Below are 18,534 nucleotides of genomic sequence, written 5' to 3'. Positions count from 1 at the left end.
AGTGGTTTGGCTAGAAATGCATACTGAGGAATCCATTGTCTACAATAAGAAGTAAGGCCGATAAAGGCACGTACCTCCTTCTGGGTCTTGGGCTGAGGAAGACTCGCTATTAACTGGATACGGTCTGGTGTCAACTGCCTACCCCTCTTGGACAGTAAGTGTCCTAAGTAGACCACTTGCTGGACACAGAATTGAAGCTTAGAAGGGGACACCTTGTGCCCCATCTCGGCTAGAAAATACAAGACTGTAAGTGACGCTCGCTCGCAAGCACGTTCAGAACGGGCTGTGATCAGTAGATCATCGACATACTGGAGCAGGGCAGTGTCAGTTGGCATGTGAATGTTGTCTAGTTGTCTCTTGAGTGCTTGACTGTAAATACTAGGACTTTCTGTGAAACCTTGAGGAGCTCGTGTAAACATATAGCTCCTTCCATTTAAACAAAATCCGAAAAGGAACTGACTGTCTGAATGAATAGGGACACTGAAAAATGCGTTCTTGAGGTCTATTACTGTAAAGAACGTGGCTTCGGAATCAATGGCTGTCAATAGAGAAGAGATGTCTGGGACAACTGGGTACTGCGGAATAATACATTTATTAAGTTCTCGTAGGTCGATCACTAATCGATATACTGGGGGTGCATTTGGATCAGTACGTTTCATGACTGGAATGATCGGAGAATTGCATACGTTGGAGTCAGTTTCTACAACCACTCCTTGAGCCATGAGCTCGTCAATAATTTTGGATAAGGCTGCTACAGCCTCAGGTGGCAATCTGTACTGTCTGATTCGTGGTAACACTACACCTGGCTTGAGAGTCACACGATGGGGTGTGATTTGCATGTAACCTACATCAGTTGGACCTTGCGCCCATAAATGCTGCGGAACATTAGACAGTCTTGAATCAAAATCTCGTAATACATAGTGACCCTTGAAGTCACGTAGGAACAATCGTATTCCCTCTGGGGAACAGCATATAACTGCACCCAACTCTTTCAGTGTCTTAATGCCTAATAGATTTTCTGGACATGACTTAGTAAGCAACAGATCAGTAGTGCGGGACAATGGACCTACTTCTAGAGTAACTGGCTTTGAAATCTCATTTACGATAGGTTTTCCTGAAAATCCAAGGGAAACATTTCTTGAGCCTGAGAGCGGAGCCCCTGGAACTTCGGCATGACTGATTGTGGTCCTACTTGCCCCTGTATCAATCAAAAACTTTCTGTCTTTCCCTAATACTTGACTGTGAACATAGGGACCTTCTTGATCTACAGGTATCTCGATGAGAGGCAAGCCTACCTCCCTCTCTAGGCTGTTTCATGAATACTGCTGGTACTCTGGATACTCAGACTGTGCATACTGGTACATCTGCGATGTAACGTGCTGTGTTGCAGCGATAGGCTGCGGTACTGTAACTGTCTGTTGTGCATTCTGTGGCTGAGGAGTCTGTGAAACTTGTTCTTGTCTAGGCGGACGTGGTCTTTCTTTAGTCTCCAGTAGCTATGTTGTGTTTCAGAACTGCACACTCGTTTATAAAATGACCTGGCTGTTTACAATAATTGCAATTCCCTTTAACGGGAGCTGCAGGATGACTGGCTTGATTCGGACCCCTCTTCTGACTGTCTTGAGGAACAGATTGTGCAACTAGTACTTTCATTTTTGTGTCTTTCATACGTTTTCTCTCGTGTTCTTGCTCTTCCCTGATTCTATTCTGGTGGTACTGGAGCATCTGGAGCATCTGGGACGGGGTATTAGCTTGCCAGGTACTTTCGACTTTCAAGACTCGATTTTTAATTTGTGGACTTGAATTCTCGACTAATTTAGTAACAAAAAGGTGAGGGTATGACTCACTACTTGTCTTGAGGCCACTATTGATGCTAAAGCATTTTTCAAACCTAGAATAAAAATCACTAATATCTTCCTCTTGTTTTTGTTTACAGGCTGAGATTGCATCCCAGTCTTCTTTTCTAGTTGTCAATAATCTGGGTAAAACTTGTATTAATAATTCTGGTAATTCTTTACATTTCTCTCCTAGACCGGTACCTGGTACTCGTGCCTTGTCTTCAGCTTCTAGAACTGCCCAATCTATCTTTTTCTCTCCCACCTCCCATTCTTTTTCCTTTAGCTTTTCATACACCCCTGCGGGCAACAGGACCTTTAACATTTTAATGATATCTGGGTAAGTGTATTCTCCCATACGGAGCATGTCTTTTAATTCTCTATGGAACCCTGCTGGATCTTTGTCATGACAGGGAATTAATTTCTTCATTTCGAGGAGTTCTATCTTTGTAATCGGGGTGTAAACAAACACTCGTTGCATTTCACCGTCCTCTGTCTTAACTGGATGCACTTCTCGTAACGGGTTCTGTCTTTCCATGTAAAATGGTTTACTTTCTGGGGGTGAGACATGAACAAAATGCGGATTCAGGAACGTTCGGTATTTGTGACGCTGTTCTAGAATGACACTAATTAGATCGGTACCTAGACCTCTCCATCTATACTGGAGTAACTCGTTCAGAACATCATGTAACGGACCTGGATCAGAGTGCTGACCCTCATACAGAGTAATGAGGTGCTGGATCATATACATACCCACCAGTCGCTGCTCGGCTGGGGGCAATTTCAGAAACATTTGTGCCACTATTTCGTCTGGAAAAGTGGTAGAATCAGTAATCCATCGGACTGCTGATCGGGCTAGTTCCTGTTCATGCATGGTACTTAACTCACTGTAACCGATTCGTGATTTCAGAATGTGATCGGTAGCTTGGAACACTTGTTCTAGGGAACCTTGTTCTGGTGCTGAATGATGGAAAATTGACTTGTGTTCTAGGCGTAAATGGCGATCTGGAAATCTAGATTTTCCTACATACGCTATCCTGGCGGTATTCTCGTCGTCTACCTCTTCAGTATCAGAGTTACTTTCTTTCTCGCTTACTTGTGCTGCTTTACGTTGTTCGTGTATCTTTATTATTTCTCTACGGATTTTCTTGTACATACTCTCCATGGCACTAATTGTATTGTGCTTACCCTCGGCTATATTATCACTCCACTTTGTCAGGGTTTTCATTTCGGCCGGATCTTTAGACGGGTAATCTTGTTCTCTTATTAGACAGTTAATTAAAAACTTTAATATCATACGCTGGATCTCAGCTTTCCTTTGAGACATGGCATCACTAATACTTTCTGGATCATCCCCTGTACGGATGAAACGATATATTCTGTCTAGATCTTCTTTCATATTGGGTAGGGTGACTAGATACTCGGTCACCCTCCTTACGCGTACTGAATATAAAACCATATTATTCTCGCCTGGGACTGGGTCATAGGCACATTCGCCAAGGGCTTGCCTGATTTCTGCGACAGACTTATTACTCTTGGGAGTACGCTGTGATGCTTGAGCATGTAATTCGAGTGCTGATAAACGCTTGCGTGGCGGCGGGGTTTGAGGAGGACCTCCTCCTGCGGCCCCTAGACTAGAATCGTCGACTGATATTCTTCGTGGCGGAGCGGGAAATTGAAATGCTGGCTGGACCGGGGGTACCGTAGCAGGTACTGCATGGGGTGCCCCGGTGTCTGGAGAAGCAGGATGTGCCTGATTTACTGGGACTGGCGGAGCGCGAACAGGATTTGCATATTCAGGGACTGTGTCGTCCAGATAGGACGAAATGAAAATATCAGCTGCGGTCTGTTTGTGACGTAGCTTGGTCGGAACTAATGGTGGCGGGAAATTACTGGATGCCTCTGGGGTCGCTTTTGGCAAGCCCTCGGCAAGAAGAGGGTACATACCCTTAATAAGGGCATGCCTCTGTCTGTCTGACTGTTCGGCTTTGACTTGTTCACCTATCTCGATTAATTCTTTTTCTTGGGCTCGCTCTAAGGATTCTCTACTTAATTCTGACTTTCTGATTTCTTTTTCAGTTCTTTTATGAGCTTCTTTACGCCATAACTCGATGGCATCTTTCTGTGACTGTCTGGCTTTCTTTTTCCATAATGCCTCTTCTACTCGCATGATGCATTCGGCATCCCATGTACCCGATACGGGCCATCTATACTTTTCTTCTAACTGTTTGGTATACTCTACCCATAAATCTAGATACAATATGGCACTTATGCCATGTTTCTGATACATAAAGTGACCTGGACTGTCCCTGGGCGGGACGGGAACTGCTGCTTCCAGCAGACCCTTTCTAGTTTTTAACTGACGTAACTTGGAAAATATGGGCATGACTGAACTGTAATCTAGACACAATACAATACACAATGAACACGATACTTATTCCCCATTCATACCACGACATTTAAAATACATGAAAAACATTTAAAATAACAGTTCGAACAGAATACTACCTGGAAATACTGAGAACAGAACACATACATTTTCTCGAGAACAGAAACTGACTAGAACAGAAACTAGATGCACTGCTGAAACAGTACGAAACTTACCGGTCTCGTAAAGAGACACGTCAGGACCCGCATCCACCGAAGTGGGCACTTCGTTTGTGGGACTGTGTACCACCAACCCACAGACCAGAGTCAATTAAAAATGACCCTGTCTAGATACCACCCCAGTAACGGTACTCACCGGGCAGCAAGAACGGAAAGCCTCAGACTGGACTGGACTGCTACGACGACGGACGACGAACTTCGGACTTCGGACTTCAGTTACGGGTGGACCTCCGGATACCTCGGACCTTGGACTCTTGGCTTGGGCTCTGGTCGGGACTCGCCGCGTTCCTCCACCGTCTCGTCTGGATGCTGGACCGCCTCCTCCGTCTCCTCCGTGGGCCTGAGGGATACTTGAGCAGAAATATCTGCCACTGCGCAGAAGAGTTCCGTCACGACTGCAGAGGGTCAGGGGGTCGGCGTGGCTTCACCGACGCGTGGGGAAAGGGCAAGTCCCTGTTCGGGCGCCATTATGTGGTAAATAAATAAATAATACCCTATTTTTGAGTGCATGAATGAATAACAGATAGCTCAATAAATAAGAGTCAAGATTCGAGGTAGTAGGAGTTCTGCAGGTTTATTACAGCATAAGGACAGGAACAGGACAACCTGCATAGGAATAGGATGACAGGGCCCAGCAGCTGCTGGGGCTGGATCTGGGATGAGCGCGCTGGCTTTTAATAACAATACATGAGCATATATACATAACGCAAACACATAGCATTACATTGCAGTAGGCGTAGCAGTGGGTGGAGCAGAAGGTGTGACGCGTAGCAGTCGCGAAAGATAAGGGCGAAAGTAGGTGTAACTGGGCGTATACATAGACATGTGGTGCAGACGTAACAGGATATGTCATGAATGGGGCGGAAACCATGGAGGGGGCTACCTAAGGAGCCGGGACCTCTAACCTGGTGGTGCGCGTAAACTGGCAATGACGTATCACTAGGAGAAGCTGGGGGCTATGAACTCTGTGCTAGGAGCAGAGACTGAAGTCTGGAGAGTCGGAGCGACATGTACCTAAACCCTATCTAGTATCTGATGTTTAGGGAACATGTTGATAGGAACTAGAAGCTAGGAGGGGAAAGGCTAACTTGATTCTGAGACTGGACCATGCATTATTCTACATGTAGTGCGTGATGAAGAATATTAAATGACCATTAAATGCAGTATTTCTCTAACATGGAGACGTGAAGGCTAGACAATGACGGAAACTATTGATGCAGTTCAGTAGCTTAGGAATGCAGAGAAGGAGGACTGAACTGATAACTGGAATCATAACATATTCTTGGCAGACTCAGAGACTGAGCCAGGCTGGGCCGGGCACTGCGAGGCAGGAAGTAAGTGAAGGGTCGAGGATACAGGTGGGGGCTGTATCCCTCCTCAGCGAGGCTTCAGGAGACAGGAGCTGAATCTGGTGTCCGGGCCCTTTTGAGGCCTAGAAACGGGGACTTTATAATGGAATAACGTGCACACTGAGAAACGTGGCAACGCAGCTTTACATAGGCCTGATATTCGTAGTATTCCCGAGGACTGGAAACTGGCATACTAGAGGGGGACACAACTGTAATTGCGTCATTAATCAGACATGGGGAATGCATATGCATATTTAATCATGCACACATAACATATGATGGATGACACGTAGGGACACAGAACATGGCAAAATTTACTTTTCCACACTAGCCTCATCTATCTATACTTGAAGTCTCAATTGATTTTCTCTTGCATACAATACTTTGTTTCCTTGTGTTAATAATGACCTCTTCCTAACCATACCCCTAATCATTTACATACTAATAATAACATTGATACTAACACGTCTTCTCCCTCCCACCTACCTTTTATTCTAATCCCTCCTCCGCAACTGCATTAATCCTTTAATTTTGCATCCCTTAACCTTTTTCCTTACATTTGCATCATTGCACCCGAGCTGAACCTCTTACTGACTGTTCCGACCCTTCACTTGCCACCTTTCCAAAACCCTGTAAAATGTTTTGAGCATGCTCAAGACAGAAGAGCATCTGTCTGACTTTCCACTCTGCTATCAAAACTTTCAACAATATGCACTGTGAACGTCTTAATCCACTATTTTCTCTCCTGCATATTTCTGAGCTTAAGATCAATAAACCAGAACCATTTGTGCATCAATAAATTTATATTCGGACTTTATTCCTGGCCTTCTGTTTATTACAGAAACCAAGAAACCGTATCTGCAGGTTGTAAAATGCTTCAAAGAAATTATCCATCTAAAAAGACTGATTGAGATCTATCCATTATCCACTAAACCTTCCTTTGAAAAGAACCCATCCAAGACGATAAAACCAATTAATGTGAATTTCTACTTGTACCATGTTCCCTTTTGCTGATCCTCCGCCATACAACTCAGTAGTCGCTGAAGCCCTTATGAAGTTTGTTGTGCAGACCACCTCAAAACATCATAACCTCTGATTACCTGGAGACCAGAATAACTGGTTTGATGTGCCTAACCTATGTCGATCTAGATTCCTCTTCTCTACCTCGACTTGATGAATTTTCCTGATATGTTTTTTGGGGCTACTCGTACAGCCAGACATACTCTTGATGAGAGATTTGCCTCTCCTGAATCATTTCCTTGGCTAAGAGATATCCTTTCACCTAGACTGACCAACAGGCTCCATCCATTCATTGTGAGGGAAGCCTTCAAACTGTATATTAAGTGTTAGACAGTTGACAAAACATGCTGTACCATTCTTTACATCTGCGTCCTTGCTTTCTAAGCAGATAACAGCAGTTTAGCCTTTCTTGCATGGCACCAACACCTACTGTTGACATCCTTAATCCATTGAAGTTCATCTCATCTTCTAAGCCGTTCAGGAAACCTGTCCAGTTGACACCTGAAGTTAAATCCCCAAAAACAAATTAAAGGATCCTGAAAAGACTCTGCGATAAATATTTCAACAGTAATACAATACTTAAAATACAACACTGTTCCCCAGCCTAAAAGGGCAGTATCAAAAAGGCTCACAGACTACACTGCTTGTGCTGTCTTGCTGGAGCCACTTGGCATCACGGAATTGCACAAAATTGTTACTGAATTCCATAACTCTTAATAAATTGATTCCAAAATGATTTCCTCCCTCTATCAATTTAATTCTCTGACAGGCCATGTAATTACAAAAGCCAAAGAACTGGAAACATACCCGCACAACAAAGACAATGAGGATAATCCAATTAACCCTGTCTTTGTTACCACATGCCAGTGACTGAGATTACTTTTTTCTATTCTTAGATACATGAAGACTTCACAAAATCTCAAAAGCTTATCTCAGCAGCATCACCAGCAGCCCCATGTTGTGCTTATATATTATATCCAAGGGCATTCCCTTTAAAGGCTCTGCCGCTATCCTGTGATGTCACAGACAACTGCTTGGCTACTGCAATGATTCCAAGAGAACCTAAACCCCCTACATAAAAAAGGGATTTATTAAAGACGTGGCTTTGATCCTACCAATCCATATAACTATCCACCTATTTACATTAACCCAAAATCCTCAATTTATCTGCCTTCAGTCATATATCAGTATTCCACGAATAAAGTAGCCTTTTAGATTGTTACCCTTAAATCCATTTTGACTGGAGCACAGGAGTATCAATGATTGTCACAAGGGGTGATATTAAAACTATTGTTAATTCAAATAGAATAGCGGCACTCCTCCTACCGGGCTGTACACCTACTTTTGGGGTGGTTAACCACTCTCTGTTGCTACAGAGCTTTGACAATGTAGGATTTCAAGGAACCACCCTGAACTGAATTGCTTCTACCCTCAAAGACAGATTACAATTCATCCCACTTCCTCCTTTCTTCAGGCACTATTCAACCCCATTGCTGGTTTACGTCCCGGCATGACAATTAATGAACACCAGTATCTCCCTTACACCCCATTTAAATTCTATTTCTCAGCAAAGTTCAGACTTGGTGAGCTGCTTGCATTTAATCTTACGATTCTTTGGCTTCCCCAAAAAATTTCAACTGATCATCACCTTCTTGTTTTCCCTTGTAGACTCTATGCCAAAAGACTATACTTTGAAACACCAAACTTACTACTGAGGAATTTACAGAGACTTCAGAACGCAGCTGTCATACAGCTTCTCATTCTACCTATTGGGGCTCACATGTATGTCCTAAGAGTGGCTATTAGTGGCTACAACCATTACTTCAAAGCAATGTACAATACTTGTTACAGTTCATAAAGTTGGACATATCTTACTTCAACACAGACTCCTTCCAAAATGTTCAATGCATCTCCACATAGAAGGAAATCATAACTTAAATGGGACCGGGCTGTGTGATGGGAGCTCCCTAGCCAGCAGCCTACTAGGGAAATGCTGTCTGGCCCTGTGGTTAATCTGAAGTATGGTGCAGCAAGAAGCTGCCCTGAAGCTTAACTCGTTTGCAGGCTATTGGACGTAGATTCTGAGATATATAAAAATCTGGTTTCCATGTCAATCATGAGTTTGTATAGCGCAGCTGCTCACCCTTGAGGGTCCTTAGTTGCTTGGGAGGCAGGGGCTGCTGATACGTCTCGATGTGGAGGTGCAGTCGAAGAGCCAGGTCTTAAGGTCCTTCCTGAATTGGGTCAGCAACGTAGATTGCCTCAGGTGGAGGGTGAGGGTATTCCAGGTCTTGGTGGAGTAGGAGAAGGACCTTTCTCCGGTTCGGGTCTTGTTGATCTGTGGAACAGAGGTCAGCACGAGTTGGGCGCAGTGGAGTTGTATGGCGGGTATGTGGAATGCGAGATGGTGGTTCAGATATTCTGCTCCTGAGTCATGGAGAGCTTTGTAGGCATGTGTGAGGAGCTTGAAGGTGATTCTCTTGTTGATTGGGAGCCAGTGGAGATCTCAGAGGTATTGTGTTATGTGGCTGCGCGGGGGATGTCGAGGACCAGTCGGGGTGCAGCATTTTTAGATGTTCTGTAGTTTCCTGAGCTCTTTCTAGGCGACGCCTACGTAGAGTGTGTTGCTGATATCAAGTCTGCTGGTGACGAGTGTGTGGGTGACCGTTTTTCTGGATTCTGTGGGGATCCATCTAAATGTCTTTTGAAGCAGGCAGAGCGCATGGAAGCAGGATGAGGATACTGCATTGATTTGGTGGTTCTTTGTGAGCGAGGAGTCCAGTATGATGCTCAGGTCGCATGTGTGGTCTGTAGGGGTGGGAGGGGTTCCTAGTACGGCCAGCCACCCCGAGCTGTCCCAGGCTGAGTACTTCAGTATTGTCTGAGTTCAGCTTGAGACAGTTGTCCTTCATCCAGGTGTAGCTGTTTGTAATTCGATTGACCAGCAAAAGAAGGGTTTCTCAGAAATGTGTTTTATGGGATTACTATAGAAGTGTTCCAATTGTACTTAAAATGTTCCTTTTAATTTTTCATTTTAATTTTATAATTACGGGTAGCGAATTGTAAGCTATGTACACAAGTGGTACTTCCAAAAATTTGGACCAATTTATTTTGTTCTTTAGAAATATATAGCTCATTACAGTTGTTTTACATATATTATCCACTGTTTTAATTAACAAAAAAAATATGAACAGTTGTCAACTTGTTACATAAAGTCATACAGTTTAAAAGAATTGCGTTAAACTCCCTTGATCCTGACTTCAGATTACTATACAAAAACAATTATTGATGGACAGAATAAATTCAAATTCAAATGGACAGAATACAGAACAATGTCATACATTCACCCCAGTACGGAGATCCATCGTTTTTTTGCTCATCATGCCATTCCAGTTTGAACCCAGCCATATGCAAATCAGTATTGACACTGTGCCCAATGGGAACAGTCCAGCCCGAACTGCCATGCCAGGTCCGCCCTGGACTGGAAACAGGCATCCTAGGAACGGTTTCGGGTTTCACCTTTCATCAGCCAGGATAGCTTGACTCCAGTGGCATGGAGAGCACGGGACCCACGTCTGGGCATACCCGTCCCACTCGGGGTAACAAATGCAAAAACAACTATTGATGGACAGAATGCAGAACAATGTCATACATTCACCCCAATACGGAGATCTAGGCCTAAATCCATCGTTTTTTGCTCATGATGCCATTCCAGTTTGAACTCAGCCATATGCAAATCAGTCTTGACCCTGTGCCCAATGGTAACAGTCCAGCCCGGACTTCCAGGCCAGGCCTGGACTGGAAACAAGCATCCTAGGACCGATTTTGGGGTTTCAGCCCTCATCAGCCAGGATAGCTTGACTCCAGTGGCATGGAGAGCACTGGACCCACGTCTGGGCATACCCGTGTCTTTTGCTTTCTCGCCCTAAGTGCACTGGGTATGCCCAGACATGGGTCTCGGGCTCACTTTGCCAATGGATTCAAGCTATCTTGGCTGATGAGGGGTAAAACCCCTAAACTGGTCCTAGGATGCTTGTTTTCGCTCCAGGGCGGACCTGGCTTGGCAGTTTGGGCTGGACTGTTCCCATGAGGCACGGGGTCAAGACTGATTTGCATATGGCCAGGTCTAAACTGGGGTGCATGGTGAGCAAAAGAATGATGGATTTAACCCAGATCTCTTGCCTGGGGTGAATGTTTTCATTTGTTCTGCATTCCGTCTTTCCATTGTGTGTCTTTTGCTTCACATCAATATAGGTGTGTTTAGCCTATTTATAAACTAGAATGCTACAGTGTTAATAAGACTTGTATTTATGTATGTATGTATGTATTTGGTATTTGTTAGGCGCGTGTATCACCCATAGGTCTCGCAGCGCCCGCAGAATACTCAGATAACCTGTGGTCACTCGTTAAAGCTGGAAGAGCCAGGTTTTCAGTAGTTTGCGAAATCTGTTGTGATTTTGTTCTGCACGAAGATGTAAGGGAAGGGCATTCCAGGTTTCAGGGTCAATTTTGGAAAAAGCTCTGCCTCTGTTTCTCACTGTGCGCATTTAGGTATGGTTAGGAGGAGTTAGCTGGTTGAGCGAAGGAGTCTGGCTGGTTTGTATCTTATCAGTTTATTGGCTCAATATTTGGGCCCATTGCCGTTTAAGGACTTATGGACCAGGCAGCATATTTTGAAAATGATCCTCTTCTTTATGGGAAGCCCGTGGAGGGCCTTATCACTGGAGCAGAGGGGGTGCGGTGGGATATTAAGAACCAGTCTGGCCGCTGTGTTTTGCAATACCTGGACGTCGGACAAATGTTCCTCATTAATGCCGGCTAGTAGGGCTTTTCCATAGTCTAGATGACTAATGATGAGACCCTGAACAAGGAGCATCCGGAATAGTAGAAGAATCTACTTAAAGATTTTTCTGAGGATTCTCATTAGGCTGAAACTAGTGCGGATTGTGGTGTTTATGTGATCAGCCATGGACAGTTTGTCGTCTATTATAATGCCCAGGTTGCGTGCTGTGGTTTTGGGTGGCGGGCAGGGACCCAGGGATGATGGCCACCAGTCGCCTGTCCATATTTTCTGAGCATTGCCGAAAAGTAGAATTTCGGTTTTGCTCACATTGAGTAAAAAGTGGTTGTTCCCCATTCAGTCTCTGATGAATGCCATGCATTGATTAGATTTAGTTTGGGTGTCATTAGGATCTGCCCGAGTGTGATTAGAAGTTGCGTGTCATCAGTGTATGACACTGTGTCGAACCCATAATCTCGGATAATCTTAGCCAGGGGTGACACGTACAGATTGAAGAGTGTAGGGCTCAATATGGAGACCTGGGGGACTCTTTTATCGATAATCTGTTTTTTGGAAGAGAGAGCGCCTATTTGATCCTTGGAGGACCTGGCAGTCAGATAGCTCTTAATCCAGCTTAACGCCGGGCCCCCGACCTCAAACTCCAAAGGCGTTCCATCAGGATGTTGTGGGAGATGGTGTCAAAGGCCGCGGACAAGTCAAGCAGGATCAGGATAGCGGATTGTCTTGCATCGAGAGAGAGCATGATGTTATTGACAATTTCGAGCAGGGCGGCTTCGGTGCTGTGGCACGCCCTGAAGCCTAACTGAGATGGCTTCAACAGGTTGCTGTGTTCCAGGTATTTATAAAGCTGGCCATTAATCAAAAATTCCATAACCTTGCCAAATAGGGGTATGAGGGAGATAGGACGATAGTTGACAAGTTGTTTTGGGTCAGCCGTGGGTTTTTTCAGAATTGGTCGGATTATGGCTTCCTTCCAATGTGTGGGGACAGTAGATTAGGATAGTGAGAGGTTGAAGATTTTCGTTAGGTGTGGGATGAGGACCATGGAAATTTTTGATATAGTCTGGGAGGATGCTGGGTCATCAGGAGATCCTGATTTGATTTTGTTCAGGGTAAGAGCTACCTCTTCCTCAGTGATAGTGCAGAATGGCTTGAAGAGAGGGAGTGGAATGGAAGGAGGGGGAGAGCTGTTGGTCTCTTGTTTGGGTGTAGTGTTAGGTGGAAACTGACTGTAAATTATCTCTATTTTCATTACGAAATAGGACAAAAGGTTGTCAACCCATTCTTGAGATGCCGTGAGAGGAGGTTGACATGCAGCGGGGTTGGTGAATTATTTCACTATTTTGTAGAGTTCCTTATGTGAGTTGGAGGCCTGATCTATTCTGATTGCGAGGTAGGTCTTTTTTGCTGAGGCTGTCTGATCCATGTAGTTCCTGTGCGTTTTTTTGTAGTAGTGTTTGTCAGTTTCATTTTTAGTGTGTCGCCATTTACGTTCTGCCTTTCAGACGATAAGTTTATCAATTTTTAGGTCGGGAGTGAACCAAGGGGAAAGTTTGGCTGGACACTTAGTGGCTTTTACTGGGGCAGTGATGTCCAAGGTCTTGCTAATTGTGTTTTCCAGATATCTGGCAGCTTTGTTGATGTGTGTAGTTTCAGACGAGGGAGGAATGGTAAAATGGGGGTAAAGGGCGCTATCTGAATCTTATTCCATGATCTGCTTGGCTTTGATTCTCGCTTAGGTAGGGATTTGGTCTGTGTCCCATGGACCAGAAACTTTATTACATAGTGGTCCGACCATAAGACTGTGAATAGCTGGTCATAAGTGACATTAGGTGAATTGGAGAATAAGAGGTCTAGGGAGTGTCCAGCGACATGTGTGGGGCCTTTTACCAGTTGCTCCAGACCCAGTGAACCAAGACTAGTGGTGAGATATTTAGTGGGGAGATCTGACGAGTGTTCCGCATGGTAGTTGAAATCTCCAAGTAGGAAGAAATTATTCGTGGCTAAGATGTGAGGCGCTATTATTTCGGTCAATTTATTGATGAAATGGGTTTTATTGCCAGGTGGACGGTAGAGGAGGGCGCCTTTCCGGGATTATTTGTCTGTGAGCTCTATGCTAAAGACGCACAGTTCGCCCCAGTCTGACTGATGGGATTTGACAATGTGAGTTTTAGCATTAGTATTAAAGGCGATCGCTATTCCGCCTCCTCTTTTATCTTTCCAATCTTGCCTTATCAGTTGAAACCCAGGAGGAAGTGCTATTGGTATTTTTTTTTTTTTTAGTCCTCATACGCCAAAAAAGATATTCTCAGAGTAATCGATTCCTGCCACACCCTGCACAGCAACATGCACAGCAACAGAGGGGCCCCTTCTTAAACTCTGAAGATCTTAATGGATGCTCTTTCTGCAGATACCCAATACGTACCCCACGGCACTGCAAAGTATGAATTCAATTCAGTTCTTCCCTCTTTCCAGGCCCTTGAACTGATCTTAGGGTAATCCAATCTGCAAAAAGGCATAATCATTGGACAAAATCGTTCACATCCTATCCAGCCAGTTAATACATGGGATCCAGAAATGCTTCCTTCTCTTCCAGACTACCTTGTCCAATTTAAGTGTATGCTTAATTGCTCTGATCCAATCTATGTATGAAGGAGCAGTATCACTAACCCAAAGTTTACATATCTTCTACGAGGGAAGATAATTTAATAAAGAGATAATTTATTAATGTCTTGAGAAAGTTCCTCATAATTAGCAAAAATTCCAAAGAAAACAAGTGATATACTAACCTGTATATCAAAATTGAAGAGCGTTTTCATACCTTCTTCTAGCTCAAATCACAAATTCCTTAGAGCAGGGCAAATTAAAAACATATGAAGGTCGTCCGCCTTCTCCTGCTTACACTTTGGGCAACAGGGAATAGGACCCTTAGAAAATTAGGCCAACCTGGCCGGAGACCAGTACACTCTATGGAGAGAGAAAAGATGATTGCGCTTTAAATTGGCAGGTGAGACTGTAACGCGAAGTAAATCAAAGGATACTTGCCATAAATTCTGAAAGTCGACATCCGAAACTTGGTCCCTCCAAAGTTGTACCGGGAGACAGAAATCCCCATTCTCTGCTTCCAGAATTGTCCAATAAAGCACCGATATTTTTATTCTCCTTGCTTTCTTCAATAAAAGTTCCTCCAGATCCGAGTTAACGCCAATGTCGCCTGCCATAGCCTGGGCCCAACTTTTAATTTGTAAATATTTAAACTTAGATAAGTTATTATCCGTAAGAATAGAAATCTCCCAGCTCAAGAGGACCCCTTCCGGCATTAACTGGCCCCAAGCTTTTACATTTGCTGCCCGAAGCGGCAAAGTCAATGAATCTTTGGTCCACTCTGGAGTACCTGGTGAATCCCAAATTGGAGCCATCGCGGAATAGTATGGGCTATGTAGCAACCTTCTTACTCTGGCCCGGACATATGCCATATCTCTAAGAACCTTTAAACGAACCTTCTTAAAAAAACGCGAATCGCCAAACTTAAACAAAAATCCGAGGGCGCCTCCCTGAAGCTCAGAAAGCATAGTCTGGAACATAAAGTCTGTTTCTGTCCTGGCTGGAAAATCAAATAGCCTTATTCCCGGCTTAATTAGTAAAGTCCAAGCATATAGTTTCAGATCAGGAGCACAGAGCCCTCCTTTACCTTTCTTTCTACGCAGCTTCTTCCATGCAATCCTTATACCCTTTGAAGCCCAATTAAATGAATTCCATTTAGCTTGAATCTTATTAAGCCGGGCTTCCTTAAAAGCGAGTGGGATATTCTGAAATATGAAAATTAATTTAGGTAACAGCATCATTTTAATAATGTTAACTCTTCCAATTAAAGTCAGAGGAAGAAGTGACCAACCTTTCAGCAACTCCGCACTTTACTTCTCATTTTTCAGTAGATTTTTTTCAGCCAATTGGTGTATGTCCTGCGTAATTTGTACCCCCAGATATCTTATTTCGTGTTTTAAAATTGGGATAGATGTTAAAGGTGTAACATTCCATATCATGCATTCTGATTTAGCCTGATTGATCTGATAACCAGAGATTTGTCCGAACTGCTCTGCCTCACTATAAATAAGAGGGATAGCATTGGTAGGGTCTGATGTATATAACATCATATCATCGGCATATAAAGAGACTTTTTTTCTCCCAATTATTACATTTGATTGGTAAAATGCTCTGATCTTGTCTGATTTTTTCCGCCAGTGATTCAATATATAAATCAAAAAGCAAGGGATAAAGGGGACACCCCTGTCTTGTGCCTCTATTAATTTTTATGGGTGACGAAAGACTTCCATTTATTAATACTCTGGCTATTGGCGCCTGATAGAATGCGGCTATGGATCTACAAAAATTCCTACCCAAATTAGACCTTTCTAAAACTTTAGCCAGAAATACCCAATTAACGCGATCAAATGCCTTAGTGGCATCTAATGTTATGACCGCCAACGGAATTTTATGGAGGGAAGCAAGGTCAATTGCACCTACTAGTGCTTGCGTCAGTTCTTGAATAGAACGCCCTCTGACAAATCCCTTTTGATCTAAGTGTAGCAAACTGCCAGCGACCACATTCAATCTCTCTGCCACTATTTTAGCCAACAATTTATAATCCGAGTTAAGAAGAGAGATGGGTCTGTATGAGTCACACTGCGATGGAGACTTTAGTGGTTTAAGAATAAAGACAACTGTAGCCTCATTCCAAGAAGAAGGAATTTTACCTCCTTCCTTAAAAATAAATGTGAAGAACGGGGGTAATTACTGGAGCCAGAGCTTTATAAATCTCGGCAGGCAGCCCGTCCGGTCCTGAAGCCTTACTTCTCTTAGCCGAGTCTATTGCCGTTGTTATTTCAGTCAAGCTGATTTCTCTATTTAAATTCTCCGATGCCTGATCATCTATTCGCCGGACAGCATATTGATCAAGCCATGTCTGAATTAAATCTTGGCGTGGAACTAAGTCCTCCTTATATACTAAATCAAAGTGATTGAAAAAAGCCTGCTCAATATCAGCGCTATTCTTTGAGATCACAGCCATGTTGCCCAACTGGACTCCTTTAATAGTGTTCCTCTTCTGCTCTTTCTTTGCCTTCCAAGCTAACAGCTTACCACTGGCTTCGCCATACTCGAAATGAGCCAGAGAACTAGCCTACCAACGTTTCCTAAGTCTTTCGTCTAAGATCTGCTCTAGTTGTAATTTACAGGCTATCAAGTCTTCCTTAATATTTGCTCCTGGTGCTGGAGTTGAGTCCAATAAGGCACAGAGGAAGTGCTATTGTTACATCAGGTAGGGAAGAATCCTGTAGCCAAGTCTCTGTTATGAAAAATAGATCGGGTTTCTCCGAGTCCAGTAGAGACCAGATTTCTAGTGCATGCTGTGTTAGAGAGCGTGCATTGCAATATAGGCTGGTCAGGTCTGTGGGCCTGGGTTGGGAATTATTGCACAGGCATTTGCTGTTTGGTCCTTTAGTGACTCTGTTAGGTGAGCTGTTGCCGTGCTTATCATGGTTCTTCAAAGGTGATTGGGTGGGGGAGCTATTCTGGGCACAGAAGATTTAAGAAGATGGAGTTCTTGACTCATATATTTTAATATGGCCATCCTTTAAAAGGAGAGATTGTAGTAAGGAGAAAAAGACAGCGTGTCTGGCGTCGGTCAGGCACGGACAGGCGCAGTCGGGCTGCTGTGCGCGTCCGCTCAGCGCACTTCCTTTTAACTAGAAATTGGGCGGGACTGCGACAGTGTGAGTGGAGCGCTGGCCTGCTGCAGGGGTAGTGACAGTGTGGAGGAGAAGTAAAAGATGGTGCCTGCCCCTCCGCACAAATGGTACAAGCCGCGGCGGACCAGGGGATCACAGGCGAGTGAGTGACAGTAAAAACAATGGGCAGGCGAGATTTAAAAGCCAGCATGTGACGTGCTAAAACAGACTGTCCCTGTCGGCCGTACTCTGTGACTTCATTCTCGAGAAATGGCTCCTGCTTTCAGTGCCCCAAATTTCCACTTGTCAGTTGAGCCAATAGAGTAGCTTCAGTGGTGCATCCTCTTTCTTCATGCCGTCCAGTCACCAAATTATACATTTTCAAATGTAGCCTTGACCACCTAGCTAAACACTGAGGTTTTCTTTTTCAGTGTTATTGCATTGACTCATTTTCAAGATTACAACTTTTCAGTCACTGTCCTAGTTAGTGTGATGTCATCTCCCATCCTCTGATAGCTGCCGCTATCCAGAAGTTTTATTATGGTTTAGACGTCCACTTGTAATTTGTCATTTTCCCACAAATTTTGCAATCTAAGCTCTTAAATGGTTCACTGTCCTCCACAAATCTGTATTTATGCAGCACCCTTGTGCTAGTGGAGTATAACCATGAACTAGTAGACTACCGTGTCTGTCAAGCCCCAACCTTACTATGTCTCCACACGTTTCCTCAGCCGCACCTGTAGGTCTATGTAGGCGCTTACTCTCTATAGTATAGTTTGTGTGCTCATCTGCTCCTTTAATTAATTCATCCCTCTGCTTTGTAGCATGCACCTCACCTGCCTTAAAGGCTAGCATCTGTCTCAACTGAAGGCAGAGCCGTTGTTGGGTAATACTTTTTTAGAGGAAACAGTTAGGGAGGGAGTTGTATTGCTCAGCTTTTCATCCTCACACTTAGCGAAAATAGGGTGCACATCAGATTACCCTTTGATACCCCCAGTCTCTTTCAATCAGGCTGGGGTTTTCTTACATTGGACTAGTAGCAGTGGCTTAAAGGGTGGAGAATGAAGCTCCACAGGAAGAAGCTAACCCAAGAACTTGACTAGTTCTGCCTCTCAATTTTGTTAATTTTTGCATGTGTTTTTTGGAAAAGCGAGTGTATAGTTGCACTTTAAATGCATTGTTCAAAACCAAAGTTT

At 44.0% G+C, this 18,534-nt stretch overlaps 1 protein-coding gene across 2 annotated transcripts in view; it reads left to right on the top strand.

Moving 5' to 3' along the window:
* Nucleotides 1-18,534, top strand: part of VDR (vitamin D receptor) — a 1,330,217-nt gene that overhangs the window by 1,035,333 nt on the left and 276,350 nt on the right. The gene's annotated exons all lie outside the window — the stretch shown is intronic.

The sequence above is a fragment of the Lissotriton helveticus genome, chromosome 1_1, assembly GCF_964261635.1.
Source record: "Lissotriton helveticus chromosome 1_1, aLisHel1.1, whole genome shotgun sequence".
NCBI lineage: Eukaryota > Metazoa > Chordata > Amphibia > Caudata > Salamandridae > Lissotriton > Lissotriton helveticus.
This window is presented reverse-complemented; position numbering and strand designations above follow the sequence as displayed.